Source organism: Hyla sarda, chromosome 4 (assembly GCF_029499605.1).
Source record: "Hyla sarda isolate aHylSar1 chromosome 4, aHylSar1.hap1, whole genome shotgun sequence".
Lineage (NCBI taxonomy): Eukaryota > Metazoa > Chordata > Amphibia > Anura > Hylidae > Hyla > Hyla sarda.
The window spans coordinates 34339826-34353368 of record NC_079192.1 but is presented as its reverse complement, the minus strand read 5'-3'; the positions used below and the strand labels follow the sequence as shown (position 1 = coordinate 34353368).

The following is a 13543-nucleotide window of genomic DNA, read 5'->3' as shown; positions in this document are numbered from 1 at the left end:
ACCATAACAATGTGTTTAGCTTTTTGTGAACTTGCATTTCCTTTTTGAGTTTTCTTCTTTGCCTACAAATCCCATAATTCCATTTTCCTCCCTCCCACACATCAGCCACCCCACCCATTGAAACATAAATGAGCTGCATCCATTCAAAAGACCTGTGGTTTCCAATCAGGGTGCCTACAGCTGTTGCATTAGTTGCAGATTGATCTCTCTCCCACCAAGCGATCCCTCCACCCATTGAAGCAGACAGGCTCCCTGTCATCAGCTGACTAGTGAGTCAGGTCTCGGCCGCATTGCAAGCTGGGAAAAATCTGAGACAACAGTCATTTTGTATGCTGTTAAAAATAAATACTGAGGTGAAAATCACAGAAGAATTCTGAGAAAACCGTCACACACAGGTACAGACACTATATTAGGAACTACACTAACTTTACAGCCCCTGTAGCATAGTCAAATAAAAAAAAAATAAATAAATCCTGGAATACCCCTTTAACAATTATACAATATTCATCACACATTTCCAGATGATTAAAATACAACAATATAACGATGACACAAATAATAAATCATAAACATTTATAATCCCCCCCCCCACCCCTTCAACACAAGGAAAGAAAAAATAATAATACATACATACCCCAGCCTCCAGGCTTTCCCCCCATTGGGCCAATGATTTGGCCGACTTGGCTCTAAATTTTTCCATATTTTTAATTTTCTCTACTTCTGCCTCCAACATTTTCAGAGTCGGGCCTGATGCAGATAGCCAGTTCCTCAAGATCAATAATCTACCAGTAAATAATAATTTTAATAGGAACTTGATTTTGGGAGATTTTGAATAATCATTACATCCTAACAGATAGAGCTTTGGATCAAATGGCAATTTAGTCTTCACACATTCCACAATCTTAATGGATATAATAGACATGATTTGCAGTTAAAATATTGCAGACTTTCCACTATTTTCATCTGCAGCACTCCTGCGGAGTATGGCCATACCTAGCAGCTCTATTTCTTCTTCTCTGGTCCTCCCTGTTTGTCTCTTTAGCCAGCTTATAAGACAAGCACTCAGAGCAGGACCTGCCCACTCAGCCAATCACTAGCCAAGATGGGACTCCACTGCCACCATTGATTGGCTGGGTAGGCCGGTCCTGCTCCGAGTGCTCGTCTCAGAAGCATGTGAATATAGTTAGTTAGAATATAGTTGCTAATAGCAAATGGAACTCACCACTAATGCAGCTTCAGATCCTGTCACAGCAGATCACTACTTCTAAGTTTAGTAAAAAGTAGGTGTCAGTCTGTTAGGGCGGCTGATCAGAACCTCCGCAGGGGTCCTGATCAGTTAAGATGACATCCAAAGGTCACTTTTTCTCCTCCTTGCCATCGGATCCACACTCTGACTATCCAGGCTGCCTTGGCATGCTATATCAGCAGAGTGCTGATAACACTGACCAATGATAACAGTGTTTGCAATTGAAAGATTACATTTAATAGTTCCCCATGGAGTATAAACATTTTTAACTAAGATAATAAAAAATAGTTAAAGGGGTACTCCGCCCCTAGACATCTTATCCCCTATCCAAAAGGATAGGGGATAAGATGTCAGATCGCCGGGGTCCTGCTGCTGGGGACCCCGGGGATCGCTGCTGCAGCACCCCGCTATCATTACTGCGCAGAGCGAGATCGCTCTGCACATAATGACGGGCAATACAGGGGCTGGAGCATCAATACGTCACGGCTCCGCCCCTCGTGACATCACGGCCTGCCCCCGTCAATACAAGTTTATGGGAGGGGGCGTGGTGGTCGTCACGCCCCCTGCCATAGACTTGCATTAAGGGGACGGGCCGTGATGTCATGTGGGGCGGAGCCATGATGTCACGCTGCTCCGGCCCCTGTATCGCCCGTCATTACGCACAGAGGGAACTCGCTCTGTGCAGTAATGATGGCGAGGTGCTGCAGCGGCGATCCCCGGGGTCCCCAGCAGCGGGACCGCGGCGATCTAACATCTTATCCCCTATCCTTTGGATAGGGGATAAGATGCCAGGGGCGGAGTACCCCTTTAATAAATGTAAAAAAAAGACCCTCATCTAATAAAAGGTTGTCGCCCCCATTTTGCCCACTATCAAATAAAATGATGTAAACAAAAATAAACAGAGACATATGTGGTATCTCCTCATGCGCAAAGGTCCCAATTATTAAAATATCATAAATAACATTAATGAAACCGCACAATGAATGGTGTAAATGTAAAGCCCAGAATTGCAGATTTTTGGTCACATCATATATGAGAAAAAAATAAAAAGTAATCAAAAAAGTCCCATCTAAAACAAAAAACAATAAAAACTACAGATCACAGTGCAAAAAAATTTAGACATCCTCTTATTTAAAAAAAAAAATGAAATCTAAAAAACTAAAAATTCTCTATGTCATACAGGGATTAACAAGTGGAGCATCATGATAGAGGATGCAGTTGTAATATGCAACTCTGCATGTTGCAAATGTATATTTTTTTTAGATTCTTTCACACCTTTTTTTTTTACACTGTATGCATTATAGTTCTCTACATTTCAGATTGTAATGATATAGGTTATGTTAGTTTAGATACATAATCCTGTTCATTCCATACATTCTATATATTCTTATCTATAATTAGTATTACTAGAGATAATACATGAAGATAATTCCACTGTTTTCCACTAATATATTCCAGGACATAGTAGTAGTAGCGCCAAGAGCCTGCAGTATGTTACACAACTTAATTTATACAAAATGAAATTAGATCAGAGATACAGGGAACGCTGCAGGTCACTATTACTGGTTTTGTTATATAAGCCATTTATTTAACTCCACCTCTTGTTTTGCTTGACCTCACCCTATAAATCCGTGTATGATACAATCTGCTCCTATCTTTTATATTATGAAACTGTAATATGTCCATAGGGGACAATATTATTGTAGTTATGTACTTTCACAGTATGTAGGGGCATTGTTAAAGGAGTTATAATCTAGTACAGTGTTTCTCAACTAGGGTGCCTCCAGCTGTTGCAAAACTACAACTCGCAACATGCAATGACAGCCAAAGGCTGTCCAGGCATGCTGGAGGTTGTAGTTGTGCATCAGTTGGAAGCACCCTGGTTGGAAAACACTGTTCTAGTACATAAAGAACAGTACTATAGTAGTTATATTTGTGTACATAGGAGACAGAATTATAGTAGTTATATTCTTGTATATAGGAGGCAGTATTATAGTAGTTATATTTTTGTATATAGGAGCAGTATTATAGTAGTTATATTCTTGTACATAGGAGGCAGTATTATAGTAGTTATATTCTTGTATGTAGGAGCAGTATTATAGTAGTTATATTTTTGTATATAGGAGCAGTATTATAGTAGTTATATTCTTGTACATAGGAGGCAGTATTATAGTAGTTATATTCTTGTATGTAGGAGACAGTATTATAGTAGTTATATTCTTGTATATAGGAGGCAGTATTGTAGTAGTTATATTCTTGTATATAGGAGCAGTATTATAGTAGTTATATTCTTGTATATAGGAGCAGTATTATAGTAGTTATATTCTTGTACATAGGAGCAGTATTATAGTATTTATATTCTTGTATATAGGGGGCAGTATTATAGTAGTTATATTCTTATATATAGGAGCAGTGTTATAGTAGTTATATTCTTGTATATAGGGGGCAGTATTATAGTAGTTATATTCGGAAACAGAATTATAGTAGTTATGTTCTTGTATATAGGATGCAGTATTATAGTAGATATATTCTTGTATATAGGGGGCAGTATTATAGTAGTTATATTCTTGTATATAGGATGCAGTATTATAGTAGTTATATTCTTGTATATAGGAGCAGTATTATAGTAGTTATATTCTTGTATATAGGAGGCAGTATTATAGTAGTTATATTCTTGTATATAGGAGCAGTATTATAGTAGTTATATTCTTGTATATAGGAGCAGTATTATAGTAGTTATATTCTTGTAAATAGGAGCAGTATTATAGTAGTTATATTCTTGTATATAGGAGACAGTATTATAGTAGTTATATTCTTGTATATAGGAGACAGTATTATAGTAGTTATATTCTTGTATATAGGAGCAGTATTATAGTAGATATATTCTTGTATATAGGGGCAGTATTATAGTAGTTATATTCTTGTACATAGGAGCAGTATTATAGTAGTTATATTCTTGTATATAGGAGCAGTATTATAGTAGTTATATTCTTGTACATAGGGAGCAGTATTATAGTAGTTATATTCTTGTATATAGGAGCAGTATTATAGTAGGTATATTCTTGTATATAGGAGCAGTATTATAGTAGGTATATTCTTGTATATAGGAGCAGTATTATAGTAGTTATATTCTTGTATATAGGAGCAGTATTATAGTAGTTATATTCTTGTATATATGAGACAGTATTATAGTAGTTATATTCTGGTACATAGGAGGCAGTATTATCCCCTTAAGGACTCAGCGTTTTTCAGTTTTTGCATTTTCGTTTTTTCCTCCTTACCTTTTAAAAATCATAACCCTTTCAATTTTCCACCTAAAATTCCATATGATGGCTTATTTTTTGCGACACATATTCTACTTTGCAGTGACAATAGTCATTTTACCCAAAAATCCACTGCGAAATGGAAAAAAAAAATCATTGTGCAACAAAATTGAAGAAAATTTTTTAACTTTTGGGGGCTTCCGTTTCTACGTAGTGCATATTTCGGTAAATGACACCTTCATTATTCTGTAGGTCTATACGGTTAAAATGATTCCCTACTTATATAGGTTTGATTTTGTCGCACTTCTGGAAAAAATCATAACTACATGCAGGAAAATGTATATGTTTAAAAATGTCATCTTCTGACCCCTGTACCTTTTTTATTTTTCTATGTACAGGGCGGTATGAGGGCTCATCTTTTGTGCCATGAACTGAAGTTTTTATCGGTACAATTTTCGTTTTGATCGGACTTTTTGATCGCTTTTTATTCATTTTTTTAATGGTATAAAAAGTGACCAAAAATATGCTATTTTGGACTTTGGATTTTTTTTTTACAAGTACGCCATTGGCCATGCGGTTTAATTAACTATATATTTTTATAGTTTGGACATTTACGCATGCGGCTATACCACATATGTTTATGTATATTTATTTTTATTTAAATAGTTATGGGAAAAGGGGGGTGATTCTGACTTTTATTAGGGAAGTGGTTAATTCACATTTATTAACACTTTTTTTTTTTTTTTTTGGGCCGTCACACCCCCTCCCATAGACATGAATGGAGGGGGCATGGCGTGACGTCACGTCACGTCCCCAGTTCCGGAAACCCGGAGGTTTCTGAAACTGGAGACACAGCCCCGCATAGATAGTGGGTACTGCACGGAAAATGCGGGGGTCCCAGTAGCGGGCCCCCCGTGATCAGACATCTTATCCCCTATCCTTTGGATAGGGGGATAAGATGTTTTTGGCTGGAATACCCCTTTAAAGGGGTACTCCGGTGAAAACCTTTTTTCTTTTAAATCAACTGGTGGCAGAAAGTTAAACATATTTGTAAATTACTTCTATTAAAAAATCTTAATCCTTCCAGTACTTATTAGCTGCTGAATGCTACAGAGGAAATTCCTTTCTTTTTGGAACACTGATGACATCACGAACACAGTGCTCTCTGCTGACATCTCAGTCCATTTTAGCAACCATGCATAGCAGATGCATGCTAAGGGCAGCATGGTGGCTCAGTGGTTAGCACTGCTGCCCTGCAGTGCTGGGGACTTGGGTTCAAATCCCACTAAGGACAACAATAAAGACTTATTATTATTATTATAATAATGTCAGCAGAGAGCACTGTGCTCGTGATGTCATCAGAGAGCATTCCAAAAAGAAAAGAATTTCTTCTGTAGTATTCAGCAGCTAATAAGTACAGGAAGGATTAAGGTTTTTTTAATAGAAGTAATTTACAGATCTGTTTAACTTTCTGCCACCAGTTGATTTAAAAGAAAAAAGGTTTTCACCGGAGTACCCCATTAATGTCTAAACCTTGTCAACAAAAGTGAGTACACCCTGAAGTGGAAATGTCCAATTTGGGCCAGATTAGCCATTTTCCCTCCCCAATGTCATGTGATGTGACTTGTTAAGGTTAAAAGGTGTCAGGTGTGAATGTGGAACAGGTATCTTAAATTTGGTGTTATCACTCTCAAACTCTCTAATACTGGTCACTTGAAGTTCAACATGGCACCTCATGGCAAAGAACTCTTTGAAGATCTAAAGAAAAAAAGAATTGTTGCTCTATCTGGATGACAACCAACATTGCTCAGCCCCATAGCCCTTGACAAAGATCATCCGTTCAGCGAAACTTTGGGGGGGGGCTAGCCATTGTTTTAACACAGCGGATAGGGATATGCAGATTAGTGCAATAGAAGCTGTCACAAAGTGCATACAATAAGTGACAGCAGCACTCAAGCAAATAGGAGAGGCTACCCTCTCCATCTTCACCCACTCACACCGCTGATAGTTTTAAAGTGTGTTTATAGGGGTTTTGTTTTAAACTGTAATACCAAAAAGATTTTACGGGGGGGGGGGGGGGGGGGTTTCTAGTAAGAGTTTTCCCCGCAAGGGGGGTCACCCCTTAAAGGTTGTTAATGAACCAACATGGCTGTCACAAGGTGTTCCATTCAGCTTTCCCAGGCTCCTGAATGACAGACCAGCTTTCCCGTCATTCAAAAGTTTGAAGAAAAAATAAAGTTGAATGACACACATGGTGACAGGCAGCCATTGCTTTCCTTGATTTAAAATTAATGGGTGTCCACAATAAAAATATTATTACAGCACCATTTAGTAAGCCTATCTCAGGCAATACTGTATTGCATGCATGTAGCCACCACCCATGGCATGTTATTAATTTGTGCCAGTTGGGGAACTTGTTTGAACAAAAAATGTTGTGAGTCTGAAACATATGAAAGGAAGGTGGAGAAGGTGTGTAACAGGTTAAGCACAATGATCATTGAAAAGAACCAGACGAAAAGAAGTGGATATGAGATTGACCCTTGACCCCTACAGGACCAAGGGCGTAAATGTACGACAAAGCTGCCTGATACTCAACACACCTGAGCTTACATGTATGCCCTGTGGCATGTACAGTCTATGAATTGAGCCCTTGAGCTACTCTTGCTTGATAGACGGCAGGTCCCTCTCCGCTGATGGCAGACATCAGCGATCCTGCTGATGACCTTGACTTATTGTTAAGATGCTGTGTGATTAATACAGATCACTACATCTAAAACAGTTGCAGGGCTTCGTGCACACATCGGACCACCTGCAGTGTGATCGCAGTGTTCGACAAGTGAAGACTGCTGCAGGAGGTCTCCTTACCTACATCATGCCACTCATTCAGGTATCCTCTTGTATAGTCTGCCGTTTGTACTAGTGGTTAACCGTTATTACTGATTAGTGCTATGCCATTGCAAAGCACTAAACATAATAGCAATTAAGTGATAAAATATGATTTTAAAATATAAATAAGCCACTTTCCCAATACCCTTTCCTATTTAAAAAAAAATTAAATTAAATAAAAAAAAAGTAAACATAATTGGTATCCAAACCAATAGAATAAAATGCTCCTGTACCATGAATGGTATAAATGTAAAAAGATACCATAGTACCAAATTATTACATTTTGGTCCTATCACATAACTGAAAAAATGAATAAAAAGTGATTTGAAAGTCACATATGTGCAAAAGTGCTACCGATAAAAACTACAGATCAGGACACAAAAAATAAGGGGTCAGAATACAGAAGTGTAAGCATACGTACTTTTTTAAAAGTAGGACAATAATAGAAAAGGATGTAAATATGAGTATCATTGAAATCATATTGACCCACATGCATCTCTATGGGATAGCCAAAGTGCTGTACTCTTTGGACTCTCCAATAGAGATGCATGGAGGGGGCCTGGCAGGACTTATCCTTAACACTTATCCTCTTTGGATAGGAGATAAACTTACCTAAACTGGACTACTCCTTTAAAAGATGGTTGTAGGGTAGTTTCAAGGAGAGACCGCACATTGGGTATTTTTATCTCCCCAAATCAAACTGTTTATTAAATGTTATATGGGTAACATGAACAGTCAGGCTGATCAAAATCTCTTAGGTGCAGGGAGACATTTTAAGGACCCAGGACAATTCAGATGAGACGTTTTTCCCTATAGAACGCGCAGCTCCTCATCCAAGGAGCAGTGATTGGAGACACCACCTAATGGATCAAGAAGCTTATTGGACAATAAGGTTGGGCACACGTTATGCAAAGGGACTGAATTATAGAAAGGAATATTTATTTCATTTTTGATGGGGCATACAAAATATATATGATTTGCAGTGTATTGTTCATTCATGGGTCAGCATGCATGGGGCGTTGTGACACATTATACTCAGTGCGAAGTACAGACCATGGCACAATATAATTTGCATAGTGATGAAATGTATTAGTCATTGTTGGACTATGTAGATCCAGTTTTGGAAACCCATTTAGCAAAAACATTGCACCTTTGACTAGGTTATCCCAAAATGTAACATTATGCCAACCCCCAAGTGATTGGAGCAGCAGTGCCAATGCTCATTCACTGTCTATAGGACATCCAAAGATAGCTAAGTTGCTATCTTGGCTATGAACTTGGCTATGTTCAAAAGTCCAGTAGTGAGTGAATAAAGCATTGGCCGAGAATACAAAATGACAGAGGCTAAGGGTACGTTCACACGTGCATATTTTCTTCTGAAGATTTGCTTAGTAGATTATGCTACTCAATGAAATCAGAGGGCAAAAAAATCTGCAGCAGCAAATCTGTAGCAAAAATACACACACACACGTGAACCTACCCTAAGGGTATGTTCAGACGAGCAGATCCACAGCGTATTTTACACTGCGGATCCGCCACCGAAGGACCGCTGCATGGTGCCTTAAAGGGGTTCTCCGGTGCTTAGACATCTTATCCCTTATCCAAAGGATAGGGGATAAGATGCCTGATCGCGGGAGTCCCGCCGCTGGGGACCCCCGGGATCTTGCACGCGGCACCCCGTTTGTAATCAGTCCCCGTGTTCGCTCCGGGTCTGATTACCGGCGACCACAGGGCCGGCGGCGTGTGACGTCACGCCTCCGCCCTGTGTGACATCACGCTCCGCCCCTCAATGCAAGCCTATGGGAGGGGGCGTGGCAGCTATCACGACCCCTCCCATAGGCTTGCATTGAGGGGCGGAGCGTGACGTCACACGCCGCCGGCCGTGTGGTCGCCGGTAATCAGACCCGAAGCGATTACCGGATAGGGGATAAGATGTCTAAGCACCGGAGAACCCCTTTAAGATGTGCCTGCTCGGAGCTGCAATATGCAGCTACGAGCCGACACACTGCGATGTGTGGGTCACCGCGCACATGCGCAGTATACTCGCACATAGCGGCTGCTCACAGCCTAGCTCAAGGAGCGGCCACAATGTGTGTGAGTACACCGCGCATGCGCGGCGACTCACACATCGCAGAAGTCTGTCTGCTTGTAGCGGCGTAGTGCTGCTCCGAGCAGGCACATCTAAAATATGATGTGGATCCGCTCGTCTGAACGTACCCTAAAACTGTGAAGGAGCAATGCAAACTGTTTCTGGGACTGTGCACCACCATGTATGCCATATAAATTCTCTGGTGTAAAACCCTCGTATAGGGTGCAATAACAGATCATTTGTCAGTTTCCAGCTGCTGGTTTCAGCCACGATGAATTTTCTGCTGCATATTTTCCGCAGATTATGTTGACTACAATGGGTTTTGCTGCAGATTTTCAGAAAATTGCAAAAGATCTGCACGTTTGAACGTACCCTTAAAGTATTACTGTCATTAAAATGAACTTTTCACATGTTAAAAGTTTAGATCATACCATGTCGCAATCCTAAGAACTGCTGCGATTGCGAGGTAAAACATGATGAAGCGAGTGGCAGTGTGCTTTACTAAATCCCGGACCTGGACTAAAGCATCTGCCAACTGCTGGACACCCTGTGGTGCAATGTGGCGTTGGTGGATGGAGCGAGACATGATGTCCCAGATGTACTCGATCGGATTTAGGTCTGGGGAACAAGCGGGCCAGTCCATAGCATCAATGCCTTCCTCTTGCTGACACACTCCAGCCACATGAGGTCTAGCATTGGCTTAAATTAGGAGGAACCCAGGGCCAACTGCACAAGCATATGTTCTCACAAGAGGACTGAGGATCTCATCTCGGTACCTAATGGCAGTCAGGCTACCTCTGGCAAGCACATGGAGGGCTGTGCGGCCCCCCAAAGAAATGCCACCCCACACCATTACTGACCCACCGCCAAACCGGTCATGCTGGAGGATGTTGCAGGCAGCAGAACGTTCCACGTCTGTCACATGTGCCCAGTGTGAACCTGCTTTCATCTGTGAAGAGCACAGGTTGCCAGTGGCGAATTTGCCAATTTTGGTGTTCTCTGGCAAATGCCAAACGTCCTGAGCAGTGTTGGGCTGTAATCACCACCCCCACCTGTGAACATCGGACCCTCATACCACCTTCATGGAGTCTGTTTCTGACCGTTTGAGTGGACACATGCACATTTGTGGCCTGCTGGAGGTCATTTTGCGGGGCTCTGGCAGTGCTCCTCCTTGCACAAAGGCGGAGGTAGTGGTCCTGCTACTGGCTTGTTGCCCTCCTACGGCCTCCTTTACGTCTCCTGATGTACTGGCCTGTCTCCTGGTAACGCCTCCATACTGTGGACACTAGGTTGACAGACACAGCAAACCTTCTTGCCACAGCTTGCATTGACGTGCCATCCTGTAGACTCCGTCTCATGCTACCACTAGAGTGAAAGCACCGCCAGCCTTCAAAAGTGACCAAAACATCAGCCAGGAAACATAGGAACTGAGAAGTGGTCTGTGGTCACCACCTGCAGAACCACTCTTTCATTGGGGGTGTCTTGCTAATTGCCTATAATTTCCACCTGTTGTCTGTTGCATTTGCACAACAGCATGTAAAATTGATTGTCAATCAGTGTTGCTTCCTGAGTGGACAGTGTGATTTCACAGAAGTGTTATTGACTTGGAGTTACATTGTGTTGTTTAAGTGTTCCCTTTATTTTTTTGAGCAGAGTAAATAACTAATACAGATAAAGCAAGTCCTTCCATATAAAAGGTAAGAAAGAGCTGCTGGGAGCTGAAAATCACTGTATGTAATGTACAGGAGTTTCTGCAGGGTAGTGTTCTGTACACACAGTGTACGAATAAAGTAAAATAAAGCCACCTTCACCTGGTGTCCAAAGGAGCAGCTATCCCTGGCACAGGTAAAGGGTAGTACAGAACATGTAGTACCTTTCTGTACGGTAGGGAGGCGCTACAAGACATCAAGGAATACAAGTGTTTTACCAGTGAAATGTCCATTCTGATTGGTCAGTTCTTTCAGATATTGAAACGTTTCACAGATCTGGACTTTCCATAGCATTGTATGGTTGAGTTTGGTTTCAAGTTAAAATGGCCCAAAAATGAAAATATTGTAAACTGAGGCCATTATAAATGGAGGGATCACTGTATACGCAACAAAAATAAAAAATGAATATGTTTACCTGCATGCTTTTTAAAAACCACAGATATATTGTAATATCAACAATATATCTCAACACTTCCTTCCCTAAGTCGGCGCTGCTGTATCCCTTCCACATGTGCGGATGTCTGTAAACATAAAAACATATGATGTGGAGTTAGAAAAACAAATGCAATGTCTAAAAACATCTGGCTGCCATTTCTACATCCCTGGACGACCGCTTTCAGTTTAGCTACCGTGTGCGGTCTAATAGCTTACAAATATGTAATGTATGGGTCTTATGTACATCAATACATTGTCGCGTTTCGTAACACGTGCAAGAAAGGCGCACTGTAAATATTGCGCTTTTCCTGCTGACAAAAAGCTGATCATTGTAAGAGGAGCATCTGCTTAAAGGGTTACTCCCACCCTAGACCTCTTATCCCCTATCCAAAGGATAGGGGATAAGATGTCTAATCGCGGGGGTCCCGCCGCTGTTTTTTCACCGGAACTGCTGGAAGGTCTGAGTCGCGACCCCCTCCCATAGACTTGCATTGAGGGGACGGACGTGACGTCACGGACTTCCGTTCCCATAGTCGCGACTCAGACCCTCCAGCGCTTCCGGACAAGAAACAGGTGGGTGCCGCATGCAATAATGCGGGGGTCCCCAGCGGCGGGACCCCCACGATCAGACATCTTATGCCCTATCCTTTGGATAGGGGATAAGATGTCTACGGTGGGAGTACCCCTTTAGTTTTTTTTACTTCCTTAGTTTTAATTAGAGGGGCAAAGGTTTATGATAGTGTTTTCCAAACAGTGTGTCTCCGGCTGTTGCAAAACTACAACTCCCAGCATACCCGGACAGCCGATGGCTGTCCGGGCATGCTGGGAGTTGTACCTTTGCAACAGCTGGAGGCACACTGTTTGGAAAACACTGCTTTCTGCAGTAATATCAGAAAGTATTACTTTACTGAGAGAGTAGTGGATGCATGGAATAGCCTTCATACAGAGGTGGTAGCTGCAAATACAGTGAAGGCGTTTAAGCATGCATGGGATAGGCATAATGCAAAGGCTGTCTGGGCATGCGGGGAGTTGTAGTTTTGCAACAGCTGGAGACACACGGTTTGGAGAACACTGGTTTATTCAGTAATATCAGGAAGTATTAATTTACTGAGAGAAGTGGATGCATGGAATAGTCTTCATACAGAAGTGGTAGCTGCCAATACAGTGAAGAAGTTTAAATATGCATGGATAGGTATAAGGCTATTCTACTTATAAGATAGGGATAGGCACAAGGCTATCCTACATATAAGATAGGGATCGGCATAATGCAAAGGCTGTCCGGGCATGCTGGGAGTTGTAGTTTTGTAACAGCTGGAGACACTCGGTTTGGAGAACATTAGTTTATGCAGTAATATCAGGAAGTATTAATTTACTGAGAAAGTAGTGGATGCATGGAATAGCCTTCCTGCAGAAGTGGTCGCTGCAAATACAGTGAAGGAATTTAAACATACATGGGATAGGTATAAGGCTATCCTCCATATAAGATAGGGATAGGCATAAGGCTATCCTTCATATAAGATAAGGATAGGCATAAGGCTATCCTCCATATAAGATAGGGATAGGCATAAGGCTATACTTCATATAAGATAAGGATAGGCATAAGGCTATCCTTCATATAAGATAAGGATAGGCATAAGGCTATCCTTCATATAAGATAGGGATAGGCATAAGGCTATCCTTCATATAAGATAGGGATAGGCATAAGGCTATCCTTCATATAAGATAGGGATAGGCATAAGGCTATACTTCATATAAGATAAGGATAGGCATAAGGCTATCCTTCATATAAGATAGGGATAGGTATAAGGCTATCCTTCATATAAGATAGGGATAGGCATAAGGCTATCCTTCATATAAGATAGGGATAGGTATAAGGCTATCCTTCATATAAGATAGGGATAGGCATAAGGCTATC

General features: G+C 41.2%; 1 long non-coding RNA gene across 9 annotated transcripts in view; it reads right to left on the bottom strand.

Annotated features, from left to right (window-relative positions):
- LOC130367757 (uncharacterized) overlaps positions 1-13543 on the bottom strand; it is a 114236-nt gene that overhangs the window by 98196 nt on the left and 2497 nt on the right. For 6 of the 9 annotated variants that reach the window (XR_008892160.1, XR_008892164.1, XR_008892163.1 and 3 more), the window contains exons 2-3: positions 11609-11714; positions 635-782 (exon numbers count right to left, since the gene is read on the bottom strand). This is a non-coding gene — a long non-coding RNA (uncharacterized LOC130367757). Of the gene's footprint in view, positions 1-630; positions 783-11608; positions 11715-13543 lie in introns of all 9 variants that reach the window. The other 3 variants (XR_008892161.1, XR_008892158.1, XR_008892159.1) reach the window with 2 other exon arrangements.